This window comes from Apostichopus japonicus, chromosome 8, assembly GCF_037975245.1.
Source record: "Apostichopus japonicus isolate 1M-3 chromosome 8, ASM3797524v1, whole genome shotgun sequence".
Lineage (NCBI taxonomy): Eukaryota > Metazoa > Echinodermata > Holothuroidea > Aspidochirotida > Stichopodidae > Apostichopus > Apostichopus japonicus.
The window spans coordinates 37,562,402-37,575,675 of NC_092568.1; the positions used below are offsets into that span (position 1 = coordinate 37,562,402).

The 13,274-nt window shown below is 39.0% G+C and overlaps 1 protein-coding gene and 1 long non-coding RNA gene across 17 annotated transcripts in view; both read left to right on the forward strand.

The window, feature by feature from the left end:
• The window catches only part of LOC139971895 (regulator of G-protein signaling 7-like), a 141,728-nt gene that overhangs the window by 35,909 nt on the left and 92,545 nt on the right, over nt 1-13,274 (forward strand). The window lies entirely within an intron of this gene.
• Nucleotides 5,328-10,882, forward strand: LOC139971894 (uncharacterized). Its single transcript, XR_011794519.1, has 2 exons — nt 5,328-6,391; nt 10,015-10,882. It is a non-coding gene; the product is annotated as an uncharacterized lncRNA (long non-coding RNA).

Here is a 13,274-nt window from a genome sequence, read left to right on the forward strand (position 1 = left end):
AGAGAGGTTCTTCAGAAGCAGCTGCCGCGATGGCAGCCGACGCTAGAAGAGGAACGACCGCAGCGACTTACGATTCCAGTCTGCGGAAGTTCGACCAATGGTGCCGACCGAGACAGATACTGCTGCCTAATGCCTCTGTGACGCAGATAGCCGAGTTCCTACTCTCACTCTTCGGAGAAGGCAAACAAGTTTCCACTATCAAGAATTACAGGTCGGCCATCGCTGCCATCCACCAGGGCTTCCCAGATGGCTCCACACTGGGCAATAACCCGTACATTGCACAACTCATCAAAGGCATGGCGAATCGTCGCCCACAGGTCAGACGGTCAGCCCCCTCCTGGGGACTCTCAGCAGTGTTACATGCCCTGACAGGACCACCATATGAACCAATGGCTAACGCTTCCCTGGCTGCCCTCACAAAAAGGCAATCTTCCTCATTGCAGCGGCGTCAGCAAGAAGGAGGAGTTGCCTCCACGCCTAACTACTTAGCAGAATCACATCAGATTTGAGGGCCACGGGGTGAGGATGGTTCCAGACCCGTCATTTATTGCGAAGAACCAGGCCTTGACCTTCTTACCAGGAGACATTTTCATCCCGGAAATTAAGACCATGTCATCAGTAGCCGAGGACAAACGATGGTGTCCAGTCAGGGTACTGAAGTGGTACCTGAGCAGGACAGAGAAGTTAAGACAGACAACTTCTCTCTTCATCATACCACGACCACCCTACACAGCGGCCTCCAAAGACACTCTATCCAGGTGGCTAGTAGAGATTATACGCCCGTTCACATCGGGGACCGCCCGACCAAGGGCTCACGACGTCAGAGGGGTCGCAGCCTCTACAGCCCTCTTCGCCGGCATCCCGATAGAGGACATACTCAAAGCAGCAGCGTGGAGAACTCCAACTACGTTCGTCGCCTGCTACTTAACCGACACATTACACGCCGAAGCGGCATTTGGTAGCGCAGTGATGCGAGGTCCGGCGGGTAACAGGTCCCACCCCTCGGGCCTCCCACCATCGGGCAGTGCCACTCGGTGCTAAGGTTGTGAGGAGACAGGTAAGCGAGGAGGGAAGTAAATATTCCAAAACTTACTGGTTTGGATATTTACGAGTGACGAGCTTACCTGTCTCCATTCCCGCCTCCCTCCCCCGAGGGGGTGGTGGGACACAGCCGGACGGAGGAGCGGTCGCTCGACTTGACTCATGACTCCGAGCTCCACACCAGATAGACAGAACCACCATCCACCAGAGAGCCATCGACCATGTGTATCGGTGAGTGTACCTGTGTGTTTTCGTATGCGTTTGTGTACATATGCTTCCGTTTACGTTCTCACCTAAGTTGTTCTAAGGTTAACAAGTGTCGGGCCGTAAGTCTTTAGGCTCCTTGTTAGTTTAAGGGGTAGGTCCGCCTACAGGGTTCAGGAGAGTGTCCCCCCTCCCCGCTGCGCCGGGGAGTGTTACACTCCCCCCTGCTAGGAAGGCGTCAGTGACTTTTTGTTAGGGGTTCACTTTGGGAAGTTAACTCGACGGGAGTCGTTGGGGGTGGCCAGAGGGCCCTTGCCACCCCTACTCCCGTGCCCGTGAGGCCACTCTTTAGGAATGGTCTCATGAGAAAGGAGGAGGGACCGGAGGGGGGGTCCGGTCATAGAGGGCGCACAGTGTTATTTATTTACCAGGACTTTATAGGCACTGTAGAATGAGGTGCTAAGGTTGTGAGGAGACAGGTAAGCTCGTCACTCGTAAATATCCAAACCAGTAAGTTTTGGAATAACTGCAGACAACTTAACTAACTACTGACATTCAAACACAAGAGACAGCGACTGTATAAAAACATTTCAAGGTTCCTAATTGACAGACCTGTGCTCTTGATGGGAATGACGTTTCCATGTTTGCAGTCAAATATATGTGTAAAAAGAATGTTGACGGTGAGAATGGTTTCAGTTAGTATTTTGCCTATACTGTCAACAGTATGATTTGTGCTGGGCTGCTAGTAATTGACCTACCGAGGAGCTTCCTAGCAGCTCCTTGGTATAACAACAGTACATTTTTAACTATTGTTTGTAGTATAACCATTGTGACACATACAGGGATTGCTTAAGGCTTCTACCCTATCTACCAGTGCAGGCAGCAGGCAACGGTAGGCCTGTCAATCATGATATGACACAAATATATTTAGGGTGTAAACAGGGTGATAATGAGAACCAATCTTCCTGTCTTCTTATTGCACTTTATTTAAATTTTAAGATATTTTGGACAGCTCATGCATGAAATATCCTATCAAACTATTGAATGCTAATACTACTTTAGTTTGCAGCCAACAGAACAAATGTGGGACACATATTTGCATGATTTTGTTAACTGTTTTTGGCAAGTATATCCTATCCTCCTTTAAGTATTGCAGTATGATGTAAACCTAAAATAAAAGTAGGTGTTGAATCATGGACAACCATGCTAACGATTGTTGAGAATTGAGTTAAACTGTTGAAAAATTACTTGTTGAGTCAATTTGCATAACAAGGAAATATTGAAATAATGTATCATTGCTTTTTACCGAGAAAAGGCACAATCAAGTCATACCTCTAATATGTCTGATGTCATGGTGATTACCTGATGTACATTTTGACGTTTGGTTAGTGTCTAATTCAAATTGGGCAACGATTGTACATTAGATCTATATATGTCGATCTCGGAATAATTTTAGTATTACAAATTTTGTGTCGCAGTTTTTTGATTTTTTTTTTTCCTGTGTATGAAAACTATTATCTGATGTAGCAGAATTCCAGCAAGAAAACGTCAGTTTGGCGTAAGTGCAAACGGAGTCGTAAAAACACCGGTTTTCCTTCGGAAAGGTAAATCCGGAAGGAAGAGAGAGTGCGCGGTGACCTGTGGGAGAGGTCAATGAGGCGCAGTGCTAAAATTATACCAGTGGCGTCTAGGTAGACTAGGAAATGTGCGTTAGTGTTGTAGGAGACAGGTAAGTATGGTCGTTTGTAAATACCCAAACCCGTGAGTTTTGGGGTATCTGATGTACATCTTGCACTTGTATATTAAGTTGCTCATTTTGAATAGCGTTTTGCCATGCTATACAGGATATATATATTAATTTCTGCATCTATCGTGAATAGCTACGTTACTTAAAAATTGTATATTTTGACTATAAATAATGACATTCTGAAGTTGTGTAGCACCCGACCTGACACTAAAACACGAAGTACTAAGTAACAGTGCATTTTACGTTGTCGTATTTTCCATGGTTGGAAGGTTTGATTACCAGCACCATATGCGCAACAAACTTAGTATTTACATGATAAGAAAGTCTGAACTATAAACACAACCACTTTTACACTTTAGACTACAAAGTATCACTTTTCTCCACTTTTCCTTCAGTATGTTGTACCTAAGGTAACTTTATGAGGCTTCTGTACTACAGCCATAACACTTGAATGTGGAACTGAATATTAACTTAAGATGAAAACTATTTTGAAACTAATGGAATTGCAGTTCCAAGCTGTTCTACATTCTGAGGGTGTGACCTACTTCAAAGCATAGAGCACTCAAAAACAACTTCTTCAAAATGAAAAGTTACCCCTTTGCCTTATGTACATCCCGAACACCACACACTTTACATTAGGTAGAAATTTGATACAGCGACTTAAAGAGATTTTAATCTGACAAAATGGAAACAATAACCTCAAGGTTCTTCTTTCATTGGGGGGTAGGGGAGGGGGGTGGAGGATTGAATTTTTTCCCCCTTCCCTATTGCCAGTATTGAATGCAACATTTGTTCGCCAGTTCTTGATCCCTGTTTTCCTTTAGCCGCCAAGATGACGATCTGTGAATGCACAAAGCCGCATTTGTCAAAATCTTATGCAGGCTTACTCCTCTCGTCACCATGGCGACATCTGTGGATGCAATTCAAATCAAGTGCCACACAGTATTCTTTCCCTAGCAGATATAGTGTAAGTTTCTGAAACTGATTACAGGGAAGGCAACTTAAAGTAACATTTCGTGAGTTTAACAGTATCGGGTCTGTAGAAGTGTTTTCTTTCATGTCAGCCGTAGGTTCTCGTGAAGATGCATGTCTTCTTTGTTTTGCATTGAATTTGTAGCAATCCTGTGGTATCAGCATTACAGGAATCAAGATATGGAAAAAAAAACTAAAATTTACTTTCTTCTATAATAAGGAAAAAACATTAATTAGATGAACTTCATAGGTCTGCAAATGACATACTGTACATGTTATGATATCAAACAAACTGTGTGTGAAGCAAACAGTTCTGTATTGGATAATGATTTGCCAAATATATGCAGCCAAACTGGTTGTAAGAACAGATGCACCTTAGATAGATGGGTACATCCATTGATGTATGTATATTGACATTGTTCAGTCAGAATCAAGGAAAACTAAATCCAACTCAAAGATATAGAATATTTAAAACTTTCCATGCAAATGATGTTTCTTGGGAAATAGAACAACATATATAACTTTTACATGCAATAAAATAACTTTCATATATATATACATATAAAGCGGCAGGTCCGGGTTCAAATCCCGGTGGAGGCTGGAAATTTTCTCACTGTTCTGGATATTCCAACTCACTACGATTACATATACATACAGTATATTAGTTGTTGAAAGCTTTATTATAATACAGTGATAAATCGATTACAGCAAACTGAAGTGTGATTTATTATCATTTTGAGTAGATAAATAAAATTGAAAATATTAAAAATTGACATATAAGTTGAATCATCTAGACACATGCAGCATTTCAATGTGAGGATTAATATGTAATCCTGTACAGTCCCTTGTTTTTCGTTCACAATCAATTCTGCTCCTTTAATATCTCAGGTTTCTTTGTAATGACACTCTCGCTGGCCTCAATCTTCTGTCGATCCTTGAAGCAATACAGAGAGCTTGTTGCACAGATGCTATAGCCTGGCTGCATTAATACACAAGTCGTAACTAGTGAAAATTGTATCAATGCAGCACCAAATGCGTAACAGTCACCCTGTCTTTTATCTTATAGTTCAGTCTGATTGCAATAGCTGTATTATCATGATAGAGTTTGACAAACATGTAATGTAGTAATTTTTTGAGGGGGGGGGGGGAGGGGGAGCAGAGTGTTGGAGAGGATTGGGGTATTTCTGGAAATTTATTAATTCCTCAATTGTTTCTGGTTTCTTGTTTTATGGGAGAGAGGGTGTAGGGGAAGGAAATGGGAGCCCGGGAAGGGAGCCCGGGAAGTAGAAGGATATATAATATTAAGGATAGTGTATATCCCAAAATAATATCATATGTAGCCTTACTGATTTTATTTCAATAATGTCATTAATTGGATTCTGAAGAAGGGGATAGGATGGGGGATGTAAGAAGATATGCATGAGATGATTAGTTATATCACATATACAAATTTACATTGGTATTTTTTGTGTAAGGAAACAATTAAGTAAAACTGACTTGATTTGGATAACTCTTGCATAAACATTGCAGTTCGTATTCTGGACTAGCAAAGCTTTATTTGATATCCAGTATTATACAGACGATTATTAGAAAACTTTGATTCTCAATATTTACTTCGTTCCTCGCTTTACCTGTCTCCCCACTACCTTAGCACTCTCGTTCTACCGTGCCTAGAATGAACTGGTAACCTTTTAAAAATGTGCGCCCTCTATGACCGGCCCCTCCGATCAATCCTTTCCTTCTCATTCTACCACCCAAAGTGCCTTTTTAAGGGAGGGTGTTTGAGACTGTTAAGGAGTGGTTTCCGCCCCATTGAAATTCATAGAGTTCTCAGTACGGGTAGCAGTTCTGCAAATTGCTTACGTTAGTTTTCCCACCCGTTTTCCCTCCATACATTGCATATTATAGTTTGCTGTTATTGTATGTTGTTATGTTTTTCCGTCTTCTCTTCTTGCCTTTGGTTAAATCAAGGAGGTTTTAGCAAGGTTTTCCTTTTTATTTCCCTAGCTCAATGGTCTTAGTTTTCTGTTAGTGGGTGTTGGGCCAGATTGTTACTATATTGTAAGCCACAGGCTTCTATTATCCAGAGGATTATTAGAAAACTTTGATTCCCAATTTACATATGATAGGAAATAACAGTACAAGGTGTCTGGAGGACAACATTTTTTTTAGAGTTGAATGAATCTTGAGTAAGTGAAAGGAGAACAAGCTCCATGTTCAGGGCAAATTACTTACATTATAGTTTTCTGAATAGCAAATTTGGTTCTCTGAAAAAAAAGGAGCATCATACAAGGAAAAAGAATGACCAATGTGTACACTGTAGGAGAGATGTATAGGTTTGATGAATAGAACACCAATATGTACTCTGTAGGAGAGATGGTTTAATGAATAGAACACCAACATGTACACTATAGGAGAGATGTATAGGTTTGATGAATAGAACACCAATATGTACACTATAGGAGAGATGGTTTAATGAATAGAACACCAACATGTACACTATAGGAGAGTTGTAATGGTATTGTGTGGGGATTCATTAGTACGGTATGTAGACCGAGAGTTCTGCAGGGCGGATAAAGCTAAAAGGGTCAGGGTATGTTTGCCAGGTGCTAAAATCCAGGATGTCAGTAAAAGGGTAAACAAAATCGTGTCAGATGAGGAGGTGGTTGTAGTCCAGGTAGGCACCAACAATGTGCAGAAGGAGTCGCAAAACATTATTCAGTCTAGGTACCACGAATTGATGTGTCGACTAGCATCAACTCGGGCTAAAGTTGTCATATGTAGTTTGTTGCCAAGATTTGACAACAAGGTTCTGTCAGAAAAGATTGTAACTTTGAATGGTTTATTGTATAGTTTGTGTGCCGACTTCGGCTTCACATTTGTTGACATGTGGTCATCTTTCCAGGGTAGAAGGGATCTGTTCGCCAGGGATGGTTTGCACTTAGCTAATACTGGGGCCTCGTTGTTTGGTAGGATGGTGAATTACTCTGTTGAACAGCTATGTTTAAACTAAATTGGGGGGCGATGAAGTCAGGAATTAGTTTGGATAAGGATTATGTTCCTAGTGGAGGCGATTATAGGCGTTTTGAGAGCAAAATAAGTGATAGTCATAGTTCTAACTTTAGGAGGCATGCTAAGGTACATAGTTTCAGGGATAGGCTGAAGATTGTCTTTACCAATGCTAGAAGTATTCGTAAAAATTTTGCTGAATTTACTGTGCTTCTCGAGGATCTGAAACCGGATGTGTTTGGTATCACCGAGTCTTGGTTAAGGGAGGACATTGATAGTGCTGAGGTTTCTCACCCGGGGTATGTTGTGTATCGTCAGGACAGAAGGGATACTCATAATGGGGTTGGTGGGGGAGTTTTACTGTATGTTAGGGATGACATTGTAAGTGTTGAGAAATCTCAGTTGCAAGGGTCTTTTGTTAATTCTGTCTGGTGCGAGTTGTCCACAAACAACTCCAAGAGGTCCAGGGACGTTATCACTGTAGGTGTTGTTTACCGCTCTCCTAACAGCAGCGATGATAATGATGTCGTGCTGTTTGATTCAATTAGAAAGGCTGCTAAAGGTGATGTTGTTATAATGGGCGACTTTAATTTTCCTGACATTAATTGGATAGATGGTTCTAGTAGTAGGAAAGGTAGTAATTTTCTAGATGTTGTGCAAGATTGCTTTTTACATCAACATGTTACTTTCCCTACTAGGGGGGATAACATCCTGGATCTTGTTTTGAGTTCTAATCCAAGCAATGTTGTTGATTTGACCGGTCTAGGAAAACTAGGAACTAGTGATCATGATATACTAGCTTTTGATGTTGTTTGTAAGGTCGTAAGTTCTATTAGCAAGGAAAAAGTACCTGATTTTTCGAGATCAGATACAGAGGCAATTGAAACTTTACTAAAGGGTACAGATTGGATTAATTTGTTTAGTGATATGAGTGCTTCTCAGTCTTGGATTTGTTTTGCTGATAAATTAAAGGTCATTATGGAAAATCATGTTCCGTGGAAGAATCGTCGTCGTAAAAGCAGTATGCCTCACTGGATGAATAAGAAAGTTAGATGTGCAATTAGGCAAAAACGTAGAATGTGGAAGTTGTTTAGGAGGACTAAATCTGAATCTCTTTTGGCCAAGTTTAAAATTCATCAGCTGAAAGTAGAATGCTTAGTCTCTGATGCAAAATTGAATTTCGAAAAAAGCATCGCCCTAAAAATTAAGGATAAACCAAAGGCCTTCTTTTCTTATGTCAGGTCTAAGCAGAAAGTTAAAGATGCAATTGTTTCCCTTAGGGCACCACAGGCTGATAAGATAGTTACTGATAGTCAGGATCTTGCAGATCTTTTGAACGACTATTTTGTGTCGGTTTTCACAAGGGAAGATACGAGTAGTATTCCAGATTTTCAGGGGGGCAGTGATAGGCCTAAACTGGATACGGTCTTATTTTCGGATGACGTTGTCTTAAAGGAGCTGCTTCGTCTAAATGTTTCTAAAGCTTCTGGACCGGATGCAATCCATCCGTATTTGTTGAAGACTTTTGCACACTATTTCTGCGTTCCACTCTCGTTGATTTTTAGTAAATTTATGGATGAAGGTTATGTTCCCAGGGACTGGAGATGTGCTAATATTACCCCAATTTTCAAGAAGGGTGATAAGACTAAGCCCTGTAATTATAGGCCCGTTAGTCTCACTAGTGTAGTTTGTAAGGTCATGGAGTCTATTGTTAAAAAGTCTTTGGTCTGTCACTTCAGCAGTCAGTCTTTGATCAGAGAGTCTCAGCATGGCTTTTGTCAAAAAAGGTCTTGTCTCACTAATATCCTTGAGTTTATGGAAGATGTAACAAGCTCACTAAATAGGCAGAGGTCTGTAGATGTTGTGTTCCTGGATTTCCAGAAGGCCTTTGATAAAGTTCCCCACCAGCGTCTTTTACTTAGGCTGAAGAGCATGGGTGTCATAGGGAATTTACTGTCTTGGATCGGGAATTGGCTTGGTAACAGGGAACAGAGGGTGGTAATTAATGGCTGTGCTTCTTCTTGGCAGAACGTTACTAGTGGGGTTCCACAAGGGTCTGTATTAGGTCCCCTGTTGTTTGTTGCCTATATAAATGACATCGACGGAGATATTTTATGTACAGCTAAGAAGTTTGCTGATGACACCAAATTGTATTCTGAGGTCTCTTCCAAAAGCGATTCTGAGAAATTTCAAGCGGATTTAGATAAGATTTTTTCCTGGTCTCAGGGGTGGCAAATGCTTTTTAATATTGATAAATGTAAGGTAATGCACATTGGTAGTAGTAACCAAAAGTTTACCTACAATCTAAATGGTGTGGAGTTACAGGAGGTCTCTGTTGAAAGAGACCTAGGTATCTACATTGACTCGTCTCTGCAACCTTCCAAACATTGTCTTGAAGCTGCTAAAAGAGGTAATAGGGTTTTAGGTATGATCAAGAGGAACTTCAGTTTTCTGAAAGAGGACATCGTAGTTAGGCTTTATAAGCAGTTGGTTAGGCCTCATCTGGAGTATGCTGTGCAGGCTTGGAACCCTTATTTTGCTAAGGATAAGGAAGTACTTGAAAGGGTCCAGAGGAGGGCTACTAGGATGATTAGTTCCTTAAAGAGGGTTCCTTATTATAGGCGGTTACAACTGTTGAATCTCACCACACTGGAGCTTAGGAGGTTACGTGGGGACTTGATCCAGGTTTTCAAGATTGTGTATGGTTTCGACAATTTATCCTTTACCGACTTTTTCATGTTTGCAAACAGTAGTTGTACTAGAGGTCATTGTCTTAAACTTCAAAAGTCGCATAGTAGGATTAATATTCGGCATAACTTTTTTTCTAATAGGGTTGTGAATGAGTGGAATAGTTTGCCTGAGAAAGTTGTACTTGCAAGTAGTGTCAATGGGTTTAAGAATGCTTTGGACAAGCACTTTAAGCATTGTAATCGGGTCTGAGTGTTTGTGTCTTCAGTTTTTTTTCCCTCTCTTTATAGGGTCCTTGATGGGGACTTAAGTGTCCCTCCTGATCCTTTTTTCTACTAAACTAAACTGTATAGGTTTGGTGAATATTAAACACCAATATATACACTGTAGGAGAGATGTGTAGGTTTGATAAAAAAAAACACCAATATGTACACTATAGGGAGATGGTTTAATGAATAGAACACCAACATGTACACTATAGGAGAGATGTGTAGGTTTGATGAATATTAAACACCAATATATACACTGTAGGAGAGATGTGTAGGTTTGATAAAAAAACACACCAATATGTACACTATAGGGAGATGGTTTAATGAATAGAACACCAACATGTACACTATAGGAGAGATGTATAGGTTTGATGAATATTAAACACCAATATATACACTGTAGGAGAGATGTGTAGGTTTGATAAAAAAAACACCAATATGTACACTATAGGAGAGATGGTTTAATGAATAGAACACCAACATGTACACTATAGGAGAGATGTATAGGTTTGGTGAATATTAAACACCAATATATACACTGTAGGAGAGATGTGTAGGTTTGATAAAAAAAACACCAATATGTACACTATAGGAGAGATGGTTTAATGAATAGAACACCAACATGTACATTATAGGAGAGATGTATAGGTTTGGTGAATATTAAACACCAATATATACACTGTAGGAGAGATGTGTAGGTTTGATAAAAAAAAAACACCAATATGTACACTATAGGGAGATGGTTTAATGAATAGAACACCAACATGCACACTATAGGAGAGATGTGTAGGTTTGATAAAAAAAACACCCATATGTACACTATAGGAGAGATGGTTTAATGAATAGAACACCAACATGTACACTATAGGAGAGATGTATAGGTTTGATGAATATTAAACACCAATATATACACTGTAGGAGAGATGTGTAGGTTTGATAAAAAAAACACCAATATGTACACTGTAGGAGAGATGTGTAGGGTTGATTAATAGAACACCAATATGTACACTGTAGGAGAGATATGTAGGTTTGATGAATAGAATGTGCAGCAATATGTACACTGTAAGAGAGATGTGTAGGTTTGATGAATAGATTACCAGCTTTGGGTCAGTAAAACCCCTTTGCATGAATCATAGGTCTACCACTAGTTTTGTTTTACCTCAGGTGTTCCAAAGGATGGACAAGGTGATACTAAATATCATTTTACCTTTTTGGAGGTATATAAACTACAATGCAATATGAATTTGATGTAAATAACTAGTCCTCCAATGGATGACTGCCATAGCTGGTTTTGGTGATCAGAACAGAAATTTGGTTGTAATGTAGGACCGGAAGGCCTTTAAACTTTACCCTGATGATACCTTTAATAGCTTTGTAATGAATGTTGTAATCCCATTTGAGTAATAAGTACTTTTAAATAAAACTTTTAGAAATCATGCAAATTTATGCAAATAGCTGCAAAAAAGCATGAATTTCTTAGTTTTTATTATTCAGTATTAAAATTAAAAACAAAATGGATTCTGAGAATTTTTTTGTTTTGAAATGACAAATTCATGGATGTAAATTGCAACACATAAAACTAAGTAATTGTATCCCTATTTACTTCATTCCTCTCTAAGATTTATCCTGGCCTAAATCACCGATACATCATTTCACTTCAAATTTTAAAGAGATATTTTTTATAACAAATGCGATCAATTGAGCATTTACGTTCTCACATTAGCCTCTTTGTAATAGTGACAGAGGATTTGATATGGATACGTAGGTGGATTTCTAAAGCATCTTGGAAGTGAGTAACTAGTTGCACAATCAAAGCAAGGAAGTGTTATCAATTCATCCTGTTTCTGGCTGTTTATGATTACACTTATGTCAGAACAATTCAAAGCAGCTTCTATTAGAAGCTTCTATTAAAGCTTCTGTGACAAATTCTGCATATGATGTAACATGTCAATACTTTTATCCCTATTGGTTTTAGAACTTTGCAATAAATGGAATTCACAAAGCTCATGAAATTTGAACAGGTCTTGTAAACATGATTGCTCAAAACAATATATCAAAAAATAAAACCTCCACAAAAGTGCATACAAGAACTGTTTTTTTTTGCTGTGGAGGTCAAAAGTCTGTTGAAAACAATAGATGTCACAGCCTGAAACCTAGTATTCATGATAGTCCAATTAAAACTTTGAATTTACTTCATACTTTAGTGTGTAGATCCTTCTTTGTGAGTACTAGAACCCATCTGGTATTTGTGGAGGTTATAGGTCACTTGAGGTCATGATTGGTCAAAATCTGAAAACATTGTAAACACCACAATTTCAAAATATTAACTTTACAATGAAATTAAATTTAGAGATAATGTATAGGTCCATGTGAGTGTAAGAAGCTTGATGATCATGAGAAGTCCACATAGGTTCAAAACTTAGTTAAAATCTTGTATGCAGTGTTACATTAAAATTCTATTACAAAACTATGGTATGAAATCACAAAGCGTGTAGGCTCTCTGGCAATCTACTAATTTAATCCATGGATAGCAATCCTACATAACTACTAGCTAGTTCGTACAGTATATATAGGAGCATATTGCCATTCCATACTGCAAGGAAATTCAACAGCAAACTGACACTGTTTTGATATTTTAGCTGATGCAGCAGTTTAATATTTTTTCTGCTTCATGTAAAGTAGCAATGATGCAGTTTTGAATGTATTTTATGTGATATTGTTGAGAGCTAATCTCCCAGAACCAGGTGTCACCATCAGTTTTTTGCTAATTAATAATTGTTTAATTGGGTGCAAACATCACATGCTCAGGCAGTCTTGGTCTGAATCAACTGCCAAGGTGTATAAATATAGTGTTGCTTATAGTTTGTTATTAACTTATATTGTAGATGGATACCAAACAAATAAGGTAAGGTGCTGCAAAAATGCAATGTTTGTTGAAGAGAAAAGAAAGTCAATATTTGATTCTATGAAGTTGATAAAGGTTTCTCAAAATATGGATATGAGTGCGCAGTAATTTTCAAGGGTGTAGAGAGATGAGTATAATGTTATAATCCATCAGTATATCTCACATTCTTATCAGTTTACTACAATAACTGAAGTACTGTAAGGCTTCTCCATTTAATGTTCATGTTTATGATTTGTCAAATCCAGAGAAACATGCTCAGCTGTCGAGATATTACTATTCGAGACTGTTTTTATGAATGTGAAAAAGTAACATAACACCGTCACATTCATGTTTGATATGTATCCTGCTTGCCGGTTGTCAAAATCCATGTTTCTTATTCTTGCATGATAAATTACAATTGAACTGAAATCAGCCATCTCAGTTATGAAAATGAATATTT